Raw genomic sequence first — 14108 nt, 5'->3', positions numbered from 1 at the left:
TGCTGGATCATTTAAAGACAGGTACTCAAGTATTTATGAAAGAAATGATATGGTGCCTGGAATTTGCTTCACAATGATCCTGTCAAGGTGGAGAGTTGGCAAGAAGAGCCATGGTAATTATAGAAACTGGGTGATGGGTATATGGTGGTTCATTATAACACATTTTTTCTTTAATAGATGCTTGGAAATTTCCATAATACAAAACTTAAAAAATAATGAGGGAGATCTATAAGTGCTGATGTGGAAAAACGTATATGGCACATTAAGTGAGGTGAACAAAGTGAATAATATATGCAAATGACTCCCTTTTTATAAAAAGGTGGGTAGATAAATGGATGATAGGTAGATAAGTACGTAGGTAGGATAGATTGGATAGATGATAGATAGATGATAGATCACTGATAGATGATAGGTAAATCGATGATTGATAGATAGAAATAATAGATATGGGGGCACCTGGGTGGCTCAGTCTTTAAGCATCTGCCTTCGGCTCAGGTCATGATCCCAGGGTCCTGGGATCGAGCCCTGCATCGGTCTCCCTGCTCCGCGGGAAGCCTGCTTCTCCCCCTCCCACCCCCCCGCTTGCGTTCCCTTTCTCACTGTGTCTCTCTCTGTTAAATAAATAAAATCTTTAAAAATAAAAATAATAATAGATATGATTGATAGATGATAGATGGATACATAATAGAGGAATGAATAGATAGATGTAAATATGTACCACAGATCTTGCATTTCTTGGGTTACACAGATTAAGTAATATATAAATATAGATATATACACTTGCAGATGCATGGCAACTTCCTGGAAAGGGACTGTTAACCATTGTGACTTCTGAAGACCAGAAGTGAGGGAACGGTGATTTTTTTGGGGGGTGGGGGTGGGGCATTCCTTTCTGCACTATTGGTATTTTTTTTCCATGACAAGCAGTAATTTAACAATTTTAAACCAATTTACATTTCAAAATAATGAAAAGCTTAAACATCCTACAATGGGAGATTGATTACATAACTTAGAATGAAAGCAGCCAGCTGAAGGCTCTGACTCAGCCATTTAAAGAATGATGTGGATCTAGTTTAACTGTCACTGAAGGATGTGAAGTGAACAAAAGGACATGTTACAAGATGATGTGTATAACAAGGTCCCAGTTTGAACGCACAGCTGGACCTCTCTCTACAAAATAACTGTTTCTAGGTAGGGATTTATGAGTGATCTCTCTTTTCTTTTTACTCACCTGTGATTTCAAAAATTTCCTCAATGAATACAAACAAATTCTGGAATAAAAGGTAGAAAGTCAACATGATCTTCTGATGTAACACCTCACCCCAGAACAAGAACTTCTGAACCCCCAATTCCTGGCATTGTGCTCAGTAGAACTGGAGCTTGGAGAACATTTGCCAGTCTGCCTTGAACTGTTTTGTCCAAATCAGTGAAGTTTTGACATGTCTGATAGACATATGGCATGGTCCTAATGATCTGGACCATCTGCTTCTTCAGAACAAGCTACATGGACCCATCACACCATCCAGTGATGAATATCTGCATACGAGGGATGGAGCTGATTTTGGAGATGAGACAGTCCATAGGCAGAGGCTCTCCAGAAGTGAGTGTAAAGGGTGGGGGCAGGCAGACACAGTGCACAAATGCACACCTCAGAATATCAAAAGAGCTAGAGCAAGAGGTGAGCATCTGGTGGGAGCAGCCCAAGGAGCCGACTCTACGTGAGGAGAGGAGGGAACGCTTTTGTCCTAATGAGGCTGTTGGTTAACCAACCAGGTTCACTGAAGATTGAAAGGATATGAGCTAGGCAGCTTGCAGAGTTGATGGTAATGACACATGGAGCCACATAGTGAGTGTCCTAGCTAAGTTTCAGTGGCTGGTGCACCAATGACCACAGACTGGAGGGCTTAGAACAGCAGATATTTACTCTCTCACAGTTCTGGAGGCCAGAAGTCCAGCATCAAGGTGTAAGCAGCAACCCCCCTCTGGAGGTTCTGGGTGTGGGGGTCCTTTCTGCCCCTTCCTGCTCCACCCAGCTCCTGGTGGCCCCAGGTGTGCCTGGGCTTGTGGTTACATCACCCAGGCTCTGCCTCCATCTTCACATGGCTTCTGTCTTCTATAAGGACACTCTCATTGGATTTAGGGCCCACCCTCATCCTGTATGATCTCATCTCAATCCTTAATTACATCTGCAAAGACCCTATTTCCAAACAAGGGTCACATTCTGAGGTTTCAAGTGGACACGAATTTAGGGGAGACACAATTCAACCCACTACATCAAGATTCCACAACATGGACACAATCGTACGTTGCCAGGATGAGTCAGTGTTGGGTCCACACAGCTGTCCAGGAAAGTGTGAAGGCAGCAAGGGGTTCTTAGGTGTGGGGATCAGGGCAGTGACAGGGCTGGAATATGGGAGAGACAGACCACCTGCACTGCCTCCAGGTAGGCGACAAGGTAGGACTGATCCCCAGGATTTGCACTATCGTGATTTCCAGTTGACATCAGCTGAAAGGACCTAGCAAGATGTGTAGCCATTGCATTGAAGAGCAGCACCAAGAGGGGGAGAAGCCAGTCCGCAGGGAAGACTGAGTCCACACGGTGCAATCTACTTGGAGAACACAGCCACATCAGTCTCCTCCAGACCATGGGAGGCCCAGAGCAACCTGCCCCAATGGCAGGTCTGGGCTCTGTCCCTCGTGATGGCACAACCAGGCAAAGCATTTCAACTCTCTGAGCCTCCCTTTCTTCTAAGCACAACTTATCCAACCTCAAGGGCTTTTGCAGGAATGGAGTAAGCTTGTAAAACATGCATCACTAATCAGACATGAGGAAACTTTATCATAATTATTATTCTTCATTTTTGTCTGTGACCCAAGTTGACCATTAGTCCATCTTTCTACTCTTTGTTGGGTGGGAACTGATTTAAAATCATAAGCAGTCGGTGAGGATGTGGAAAGCCTGGACCGCTCACATACTTCCTCAGAAGGTTAAACAGAGTTACCAATGACCCAGCAACTCCACCCCTAGCTATGTGCTCAAGAGAAATAAAATCCTATGTCTATACAAACTCTTGTACACAAACGTCCATAGTGGCATTATTCATAATAGCCCAAAAGTGGGGACAACCCAAATGTTCACCAAGTAATGAATAGATAAATAATGTGATGTACTCATACAAAAGACCATAAGAAGAAAGAAAAGAAGAATTATAACTGGTTAATGTGGTTTTTGAAAGTCACTTTACCCCCCAACAACGAGAAGCATAAATCCTTGGGGTTTTACAAACGACTCAGGTTAAACGTGAATTTTGTCATCTTAGTTCAAGAATCACCAGGGAATCCATGGAAGGCACTCACCTATGCTGCTGGCAGAAGCCAGGAGAGACTCTGTCCTATGCAGGGAAGGACAGGGAGGGAGGCAGGAGCTGGTGGCAGAGGGGCCCCCGAGAGCTCTAGATCATGGTCAGAGCTGGTTGCCCACCAATGGGACTCTGGGGCATTGTCCACTGTAGCGGGTCCTTCTCTGGACTTTCCTTTAATATCCCCCTTGACTGACCCGTCTTCCTGAAGACAGTGGTCCCTTCCCCACAGTTGTTCACCCACTCCTACAGCCCCATGGGGGTCCAGCAGGGACAGGACCTGTGGCCACTCCAGCAAGGAGGCGCCCCTCTCCTGGCCTGGGGAGGACTTCACAGTGGGTCCTCAAAACTGTCTTCCCCGAGGTTTCTATGAGCCAGTTCAATGGGTAGATTAGCCTCAATATCTCTTATTTGCTGCTGTGTATTTCAGCAACCACAAGGTGTTACTGATTGGCAAATTCAAATGCATATTGTCCTTAATTTGAGGTTAATTATAGATAACATTTCAAAGGAGGTAATCTCATTAATTTTGATTTGCTTCTAACAGTATTAAAGCTCACAGTGGAAGACTGATTCAATTAAAATAGAGCACATGGAGTGGGGGGATGTCCAGGTCTTCCAGGATTGTTAGCGCACTTTATTAACCATGGCAAGCCAAGAAGATGCTGGTGGAAATTCTCCAAAAACAACAGCGTGCTTCGCTGGAGCTCCCCAACTAGTTCGGATCCACTCACGCGGCAGGACCCCAGCCCCGCACCTGGCGCATGTCCGATGTTTCCTAACCTTCTGTCGGGTGAATACACGCGGGCATGGGAGACCCATGGGTCAGTGGTGGCGGGAGGTAAAAGGAGCTATGATGATCGCATCATTGTCTCGTGCACTGACTCAGCCGAAATAAAAAGCACAGAGCACTGTCCCGTGGGTCAGATTCGAGCAGGAATTCGCAGAAAGCGAAAAAGTAGGGGAATCAGCAGCAGGACATCAAGTGGGAGTCCCTAAACCAGGAGGCGCCGCAGGGGCCGGTGGGCAAGCTGGGACAGGCGTCAGGGAGGGTCCCTGGAGGAGGAGGTGACACTGAACCCCTCTACCAGGAGGACACCCTGTCCTTCCAGGGATCACCGGGGGCACAGACAGCAGGCCCAGGATGGCACAGGAGGCCAGGTGTGAGCAAGCCTGGGCCAGTGGGTCTGCAATGAGTTCAGAGCCCGGGGGGCAGCCCCACTGTGGGGAGGGAGAGGCAGGATGCCCAGGGAGGGGCCTGCAGGGGCTTCACACTGCTTCGCTGTGCCGAGATCTGGTCACATTTTTACTTTGGATGTTTCTGGGAAGTGGGTCGGAAGCAGACAGGAGGGGCCCATGCTACGGCCATAATTTATTAACTATCCCTCAGGTGTAAGAAATTTAGATAAAAATATTTTAAACTTTTCAAATTGTTAAAGATCTCATAAACATAGAAGAGCATACTTAGGTGACTTTTCTTTTTTTCCAGAAGATTGTAAGCCCACCCATCTATAAACAGCCAAACTCAGAGTCCCCATCTGAATGGAGGATGCCCTGCTACGTTAATAATGCTTTTGTGAACATCTTTTTGTTTTCCCCCAGAAAAGAATGTTTCCACATTTGAGATTATTTCCACAGGATGTGAACATTTTACAGCTCTCGTTGCTGCCAAATCATTTTCTGAGCAAATTGTACCAATTTACAACGATACCAGCAACAAATGACTACCAGTTTCCACCACATCCTCTTCCCCGAAAAAGGATTTCAGGAATTTAAGAATTACTTTCTATTTGTAAGCAAAGTTTCAATCAACTCCCTCCTTCCATTGTTCCCTTCTTCCTCCCTCGCTCCCTCCCTCCCCGCCTTTCTGTAGTTACCAGGCAAGGGAGCCCAAGGCTGGGGCTCAGGGAGCAGAGGGAAAGGCAGGGTCCAGACCTCTGAGCCTCACCTGCCACATCCGAGGTTAGTTTGAACTCAGGAGCCACTGATGCGTTTGAAGCTGGGAGGGCGTCTCAGTCCATTCGAGCTGCTATAACAGAACAGCACGGATCGATCGGGCGGCTTACAGACCACAGTCCTGGGGGCTGGGAAGTCCGAGACCAAGGCACGGGCAGATTCGGTGTCTGGTGAGAACCTCATACTGGATCACAGACAGACACCTCCTCACTGTTTCGCCACCATGCAGCACGGGCGAAGGAGCTCACGGCGTCCCTTTACAAGGCACCAATCCCACCCACAAGGGCTCCACCCTCAGGACCCGCTCCCCTCCCCAAAGCCCCACCACCATCACTCTGGCCATTAGTTTCCACATACGAATTTGAGAGGGCCACACTCTGCCCCTAACAGAGTGTGGCTGGCTTGGATTTCATTTTGGGTGTCCTTGGGACTTCCAGCTCGAGGGCAGAGAGAAGGACCCCACGTCAGAGCCCCCTCAGTGGGGGTGGGAGGTTTGCCAGGAGACCAGGGTGCCTGAGACTGAGCCCCGTGCTGGAAATCAGAGTGAAGGCATCTGGGAGACAAGGACAGGCCAGAAGGACAGAAGCCGGAGGGTCAGGAAGCACCTGGACAGATGGGTGCCGCTGGAGGACACACAACCCCAAAGGGCGTGGGCACCAGGACATGTGTCATGCTTACCTCTTAGCGGCACCCATTGTGCATCGCGGGGGCCAAGCTTGTCCGTGGGGAAAACGGAGCCCCCCAGCCTGGGCACTGAGCCAGTTCAGTACAGGAAGTGGGGGGACGAAGCTCCGCGGCCGGGGATTCTGCCGGTCGGTGGCCGTAATGAGCAGCTTTAAATCTTTATTCTAAGAAGCACGCCAACCACAAACAGATCCGGTCTGGTGACAGACAGCAGGGCTAAGACAAATCGGGAGTAGAAAATTAAGTACCAATCAAGTTATTTGATTTGGGTATATATTTGTGACAAGAGAACTAAATCATATATTGATCCCAAATAAGAGCAAATTCAAGTTGGCTTTTTTTTTTTAGGCGAAAAATACTTTGGAGCCTCAGCCAGAAGGAAAAAGCACAAATAAAAGGAAGCCGTGATAGTCAACTCTGAATTAGAAAGGCCCCGTGGTGTTTGCATTGATTGGATAGATTTTCCACTTTATTTTGTTGGAGGGAAGTTCATTTTATGTCTTTTCCAGTTCAACCAGCTCAGACAGCCCCCGAGGATCCCTGGGTAGGAGGGGGTGTTCATCCAAAGGCCCCCACAGTTCATCAAGTGAGTCAAACCCTGGGAGGTTCCATCAGAGAGGCTACAAGTGGTCTTGACCTGGAAAGATAAGTAAGCGTCCACCAGGAAGAGGATGGCAAGGAGATCCCAACAGACGGAACAGCTTAAGCAGAAGGATGGCTTGGGAAGGAGATTTAGAGGGCATAGAAGCAGGGACTTCGTGATGAGAGCCCCCAGCCTCGGGGCTCTCGGTGTCATCCAGAGGTCATCAGACGTCCCTCATCTATCCCAAGCACTTCCTGAATGCTCCCCTAGTGTAGACACTGGGTAAACTGCAGGTGGATACAGTTTCTGCCTCATGGAGCTTCACGTCTGGTTGGGGGGCTGACGTTAAGAAGGTATCGCCCACAGACGTATGTAACGATCTTGCAAGAAACCAGCCGGGTGCCATGGGGAGCGAGACCAGAGGGGCCTCGCGTGGACTGGGGCTCAGGGTTGAAATGAGAACCCCTGCGTGAGTAGGAGTTTCCCAGGCGAGGTGGACAGGGGCGAGGCATTGCGTGGAAGACAGAGGAACAGAGGGGAGAGCATATGAAATTAAATCAGAAGGGAGTTTTTTATTTCTACAAACAACAGACTTTAGGGACAAAGGCAGGGCTCAAGTGGACATAGAATTACGATTTCAACAGATCTATTAATCACAAAATTATATCCACTCTAGATATTAAAGCCTATTACAAAGTTACAGTAATTAAGACTATGGTATTAGCATCGGGACAGAAAAGACACAGAACAAAAGAGAGAAAAGATGAGGATGGGAATTATGATAAAGGTGATGTTTCAGATCCAAGGAAAAAGGGGATTTTTTTTCAATCAATATAATTAGTATAATTGGTTAGCCATTTGGGAGAATGTTGAGACAGATCTGTCTTTTACACATACACCAAAATAGATCCCAGAGGAATTTCAGATCTAAAATGTTTTTAAAAGCTTAATCTGTAAGGCAATGTTTACTTTTATAATCTATGAAGCAATTATATTTTTATAATCACTGGGTGAGGAAAGCTTTTCTGCACTTGTCCCGGCCGGCAAACCACGGAGCGACAGATCAGTGATTCGATTATATGACAATGACGACATAAGGGACATAAAGACCATTAACAAAAGTTAAAAAACAAATGAACTGGTAGACAAAGCAGTGCTTTTCTTAATATTTGAAGAGATCCTACAAATCTGGTATAGCAAGGAGAGCTCCAACAGAAAAAAAAAAAAAAAAAAAAGAGGGGGGGTAGGATTTGAATATATGAAAATATGTTCGTCCACACTTGAGAGATCCAACCTCCAATACCAGTGTGGTGTGGTCATACTGGTGTTATCATTGGCAGCCAGGAGGGCTGTTTTCTCCTACAGACTTTCTTGAAAGCCACTTGGGCGACGGGCACCAGCCTCGAGGAAGATGGGTACCTCCTTTGACTTATCAGAGTCTTCTCTGTGGATTTAACCTAAGTAAATAAGCCAGTGTGCACGAAAGTTTGTGTGCAAGACTGCTTATCAAAGCAACTTATAATAATGAGTTAAAAAGCTTCTAAATACAGGATTATATTTATTTTTACGAATCCTTCATGCAAGACAATAGTACGTACAAGCTATAAATGATCATGTGAGAGGCATTCACCGCACACTCTAAGGGATTTTTCAAATCTGTTTATAAAACAATACGGTGTGCCCTCATTCTTGTTTAGAATTCTTGTTTAAGAAATTCCCCCTCAGGGCGCCTGGCTGGCTCACTCAGAGGAGCATGTGACTCTTGATCTCAGGGTCATGAGCTGGAGCCCCACACTGAGTGTAGAGTTTAAAGAAAAAATAAGATCTTTAAAAAAAATCCCCCCCCTCCATCTACCTAATCTAGCATCTAGCATCTATCTATCTATCTACCATCTATCTATTATACCCTATCATACCTCTCCCTCTCTCTTATCCCATCTTACCAAAATAGTAATACATTCCTGGAAAAAAGTATCTAGTAGGATACACCACAACCAACACCCGGTCCTTACAGTTAGCAGTGTTGTGTTTGACCCTTGTTTTCTTCTTTAGACTTTTCTATATTTTATGTATTTTTTGTGAGAAGCATGAAATCCTTTGAAAAGTAGGGAAGAAATAAAGCTATTTCCAAAAGGGAGGCAAAAACACCAGAGCTCACATACTAGTATGTAAAGGATGGCGTCACTTCCGTTTTAGACCGTGTGTTTCTGCACACACGGCTGGGGGACCGTCCCAGGCGCATCGCTGTGGCCGGGGAAGGACAGGATGGCGAGGACACTCGGGGTTTCTTTCTCCCCGAGTTCCCGTCCTGGCTACGATGTTTGCCGTGCACGACTTTACAAACAGAAGCGGAAACGGCCATGACGGTGTAAGGAGGTGAGTGTGCAGGGAAGGCTGACCCCCGCACAGGGGCGGCTGAGAAGACCCCCCCCGGGCTGCTCCGGCTCCACGGCGTGAGGCCCGAGGTCCACCCGAGCTCACGGGCGGCCCCCAGTGAGACGGAGGGGAGAAGGGGAGGCCCGGCCAGCTCTCTGTGGCCCAGGCCACCCTGATGCACACACTCCTCGCTGTTGCTTGGGGTCCCTCGGCTGAACTTAGTCACATGACCGCCCTCTCTGCAAAGGGTGCTGGGAAATGTAGTCCGGTCAGGCTGCCCTGACCTGCTGTCGTCCCACCACTTAGGAAGAAGGGGAGGGCGGGGTCTGTGGGACAGCCAGCAGTCCTGGCCACCGGGGCAGCTAGCTTCCTTCACACTCCGGGAGTGACTTAGCCAGCAGGTGACTTAAAGCCGCGGAGCCCCTCAGCCGGGCCCTGGAGCTGGGTGGAACGACCCTCCCGTTTAGGGCACCTGCTCACAAGCCCACGTGGACCCAGAGCCACGTCCCCACTCAGCTTTGTCAGCAACAAGCTGGCCTCTAATCACGTGTGTCTGTCTTAATCTCATTTCTCGACTCAAGAGGAGGAGAAAGGAGTGCTATCCGTTAGCCCACAGAACTCCAGCTATTTATTCCCTTAGTTTTATCACGTCCGACCTCCAGGTATGTTCCGAGATGAATGCGCACTCACCCAGACCCAGCCTCCCGGCATCATCACACCGGAGCACGGGCGGGACCACAGGGGAGGGTCTCAAGAGTTTGCCGTCCTGGCTGCTTTCACACAGAATGTGCGAGAGGCTCGCCCTGGTCCCCGTCCCGCTGGAAATGCTCGGCAGTGCCCAGCAAGGACAGGCTGTGTTTCATTTCGGGAGAGGATCTGTTCTATCAAAGAATCCCACAGCTCAGTGTGGGGGGCTGGCTTTGGTCCAGGCGAGGCCTGCAGACCCCACTCTCGGTGACCGGCTTGTCCTCGGGGGACGTCCGCCTTCCCGGCAGCTTGCTTCCTTCACGCTACTTTGTCAACTCCTGCATTCTTGTCACCTTGTCGCCCTCCGCTGAGGCACAGGTCCCTTGACACGTCACGAGCAGGTGGGGGCTGATGAGGCCTAAGAAGAGCCACTTTCGTTCTGGGTTGGAATAAGTGCCTTGCACACACATGCACCACTGACTCTGGGGAGAATCCACGGATCCTGGCCACGCTCTCCAGCGCGTGCAGGGCGGGGGGATGGGGATCCTGCACAGAAGACTTCATCCGACCAGCATCCTTCGAATACCTCATCTCACTTGATTCCTGGGGATAAAGGAATTGTTTTCACCCACATGTGGTCAGTGGAAGAGCAAGGTCTTTATCTAGGTTCCTAACCTCCCAGCCAGCCCTCTATAGGACCACCTGCTGCATGACAATGATCCCAAAACTTAGCAGCTTAAAACCACCACAAACACAGGTCATCTCACCGTGTCCGGGGGTCAGGAATTCAGGGCGGCGTGGCCGGTGGTTCCGGCTCAGGGTCTCCCGGGGACCGCTGTCACCAGAGGCCCCCGCTGGGGCCGGGGATCTGCTTCCGAGGCCACTAGCAGGAGGACCCCACCCCCCCGCGCGGGCCTCCCCCAGGACTGCCCCCTCATGACAGCACAGCTGACCTCCCCAGGGTCAGTGCTCCGTGACCTACTCTCCAAGGTCACACACCCTTGCTTCTATCTCATTCTGTTTGCGGGAAACTGAGTCACCAGCTGGCCCACATTCAGGGAGAGAGGAATGAGGCTCCCCTCTCGAAGGGAGGCATGTCCAGGGGATTTGTGGACACGTGATCACACCTCCACACTCTCTCCAGTTCACTCTGCACTGTGACACAGCCTGGTCCTTCTCAGACACAAACCTGCATGCAAATAATGGGGATCCTGTCCCAGTGCAGGCTCTGATTCAGCAGTTCTGTCTCGGGGCTGACTCTGCTTTTTTAAAGCTCCCAGGGGATGCTAATGCAGCCGGTGCTGGAACCACAGCCCGGCCAACAAGACTTACAGGAAACAGGGGGTCAACCAGAGCTGCCAGGGATGATCAGAGAGCAGCGAGTGCCCAGCTGGGGCTGACGGGCGGCTTGTGAGCTGACAATCAGCATGATTGCAGGTGCAGACCCCCATCTCCTGACCCTGAGTGCAGGCCGTGTCTTAACAGCTTCTCCTCCTGGAAGCATGTCCACCTGCTGCCCAGCGTGGGCGTCCCCACAACCCAGGGCTACAGAGTTCCCTGCCCAGGAAAAGAAAGCCGGACAGGGGTCCAGCTCAGGACCCTACGCCACCGCACCCCAGACCCTGCCCCAAGGGCATATGATGCCTCCTACCTTCACACCCAACCAGCTGCAGACAGGACTCAGGCTCTGCCCATCCCTGTCCCAGACTTTCCTGTTTCTGTCCCTTCCTGGATGTCCAGCTCAGGCCCAGGAGCACGAGAGGAGTGGCAGGCCGCAGGGCTGGCTAGGCTCGGGGCATCCTAAGCACCTGCTCAGGATGGAGCAATTCTGGAGTGCTGTCTGGAGCATCCCTGCATGTAGGGAATCCAGAGGGGACACAAGGCTTAGGAGAGGCCCACGAGCAGCAGGAGTCTCTGCGAGGCTGGTTCTGAGGGGGAGCTTGGCAGTGAGGTCCAAGAGCTGCGTCCTGGGGAGGAGATCCTTAGGGTGGGCTGGTTCCAAAGATATGAGGGAGGCTGCAGTTCTGCCAAACCCGTCCCCAAAGAGCAAACTTGCAACACGGGAACACTGACGTTCCTGCCGGGACACTTGAACCCATGACCCCTCTGACATCCGAGAAAGCCACCCAAGCACCACCGTCCACCCTCCCTATTTCCCCCCTGTGTCTACGGAAGCCACTGATAAGACTCCCCGTTGCCCACCATTCCCACTTCCTCTGGGACCAGGCTCCACTCGTGCCCCTCGAGCGGCGTGGGTTCCCCATGCTGACCCCGCCCTCGGTGCTCCCCGTGCCTGGCCTCCCTCATCCCCATCCCGGCAGCCACGGGGGCAGGCCCGTCACCCTGCTCATCTCCTCTCTGGGCTCCGCCTCTGCCCCCGGGCCAAGCCTTGCTGCTGTCCACACGGCCTGCCCTTGAGGGTCAGGGTCGGGCCGTGCCTGTCTCCGGGGAGGGGGCGCCCACGACTGACTAGTCCGCAGTTTGAAAAGGAAGCAGCTACAGCACGTTTACAAAAGCATGATTCACAACGGCCAAGAGCTGGAAGCAGCGCATGTGCCCACGGACAAGGGAGGGGATGAAAAAAACGTGGCCTCTACACACGTGGAACACTGCTCAGCCTTAGAAAGAAGGAAACATTAGCTACATTAGCTACATTACATGTGACATTAGCTATAACGTGCATGAGCCTTGAGGACGTTGTTCTCAGGGAAAGAAGCCAAACACAAAAGGATGAATCCTGTCTGATTCCACTCAGAGGAGGCTCCTAGAGGAGGCGGACCCACAGAGAAGGACAGTAGGTGGTGGCTGTCAGGGGCTGGGGAAGGGGACGGGGAGGGAGTGTCCAATGGGGACGGAGATTCGGTTCTGCAAGATGAACAGAGTCCCGAGACGGATGGCGGTGGTGGTCGCACAACCCTGCTATAGCACGCACACCTAAAAATGGCTTAAAAGGTAAATTTATGTCCTGTGTATTTTCACACAGTTTTTAAAAACTGGGCAGGTCTAATAAATACGGCGGGCTTTCCAGGAATAAGAGCGGGTAGGCCCTGGAATAACGTAACCAGGAAGGGTTGGATCATCATGAAAAATCCTTTATGATTCTGGGGTCAACTTTTCTGCCCCAGCTCTGACTGCCAAGCGGTCAGTGATGGAGAATTATTCTCACGTGGCTGCTGGGTGGCCGCCCCAGACTCCAAAATATTTGGGTGCAGATTTTGTTTGTCTTAGTTTCAGAAGTTAAATACCTACCAGATTATCGTTGCTAGAAAACATGCAAAGGAGGAGAGGTTACCTATGGAAAGGATGCGTACAAGTCATTGGAAGATGGGGGAGGGGGAGTACAAATTAACATGCATTTCTTCTGCAGGTTAATCTATATTATTTGACCAAATCCAGGAAGATACGTTTCTTTGTGGATTTTAACAGACACATTTTTCATAACAAAAAGCATTTTTATATAGAAAAAAAGACAGAAGCATCGAGGCGGGAGGCAGAGAGGCAGGCTGGTTACAAGGCGTGAGGGGACGCACAGGCCTGATGAGTGATGCCAGCCAGACACTCCGGGAAAACAGAGCAGGGCCCTCATGCTCACCCAGCACGACAGGCCCCGCTCGGGCATCCTGAGTGGCTGCCAGGTGTTTATAGGAAACCTCCGAACTCTCAGGCTCTCTTTCCAAGTCCTCTTGTCCCAGGCTAGTCCTCCGTGCCGAGCACTGGGGTCTCTGCGTGGTCCCCACCCCTCCCCCGTCCCCCAGTCCTGCAGGTGCTGCCGCTCACCTCGTCCAGACCTCAAGACCTCTTCAAGGGCACCTGCTGCAGGCAGCTGCAGCTGGGGCAGGGGGTGGGGAGAGGAGGGGGTTCCCCTAGGACATTCGTCCCCATGCTATCTCTTGGGCAGCTCCCGGTCCCAGGGAGGCCACTGTCAGGGGACCAGCTATCAGAGCACCCCTAAATGCACCTTGAGCACAGCATCGCCCCTGTCCCTGCCCTGCTGAGGGGTTTCCAGGTGTGTCTCCTGCCCATGATCATCATGATGGGTTTGAATTGCATCTTCCCCAAATTCACATGTTGGACACCCCTTGGAATTTGCTCCTGGAAGAACAAATCAGGACTGCAGACAGGAGGAGGGACCTGTGGCCCAGCTGCTTCTCCAAGACCCACCTCTTCCAGGCCTCCCACTCAGTCCATGGATACCTGGCAGTGGCCCCAACGCAGCCCCGCCCCACCCTGCCAGCCCCGCCCACCTGCGCAGGAACAGGTAGGTGCCCCAGGGTCCGGGGTAACAACCTAGCAAAGGCAGCACGCACCATCAATCCACATCAGTTTCTGCCCTGGGTCTCCCTGGCTGCATTTTTTTTAAGTTTACCTTGATATCTCAGTCCTCTGAGGTGAGCCGGATGCATTTACATTCACTGTGATTACTGTTACACTTGGAACTTTTCTGCCATACTGTTCTGTGTTTT

General features: G+C 50.6%; 1 protein-coding gene across 1 annotated transcript in view; it reads right to left on the bottom strand.

Annotated features, from left to right (window-relative positions):
- Positions 1-6192: 6192 nt before the first annotated feature.
- Positions 6193-14108, bottom strand: part of TBC1D22A (TBC1 domain family member 22A) — a 584905-nt gene continuing 576989 nt past the window's right edge. Inside the window, exon 15 of the transcript XR_004300946.1 lies at positions 6193-6215. The gene's annotated coding sequence lies outside the window, so the exon portion shown is untranslated. The remainder of the gene's footprint in view (positions 6216-14108) is intronic.

Source organism: Phoca vitulina, unplaced genomic scaffold, assembly GCF_004348235.1.
Source record: "Phoca vitulina isolate PV1807 unplaced genomic scaffold, GSC_HSeal_1.0 scaffold19, whole genome shotgun sequence".
NCBI classification, from domain to species: domain Eukaryota; kingdom Metazoa; phylum Chordata; class Mammalia; order Carnivora; family Phocidae; genus Phoca; species Phoca vitulina.
The sequence above is the reverse complement of the archived record's forward strand: the minus strand, read 5'-3'. Positions and strand labels throughout refer to the sequence as shown.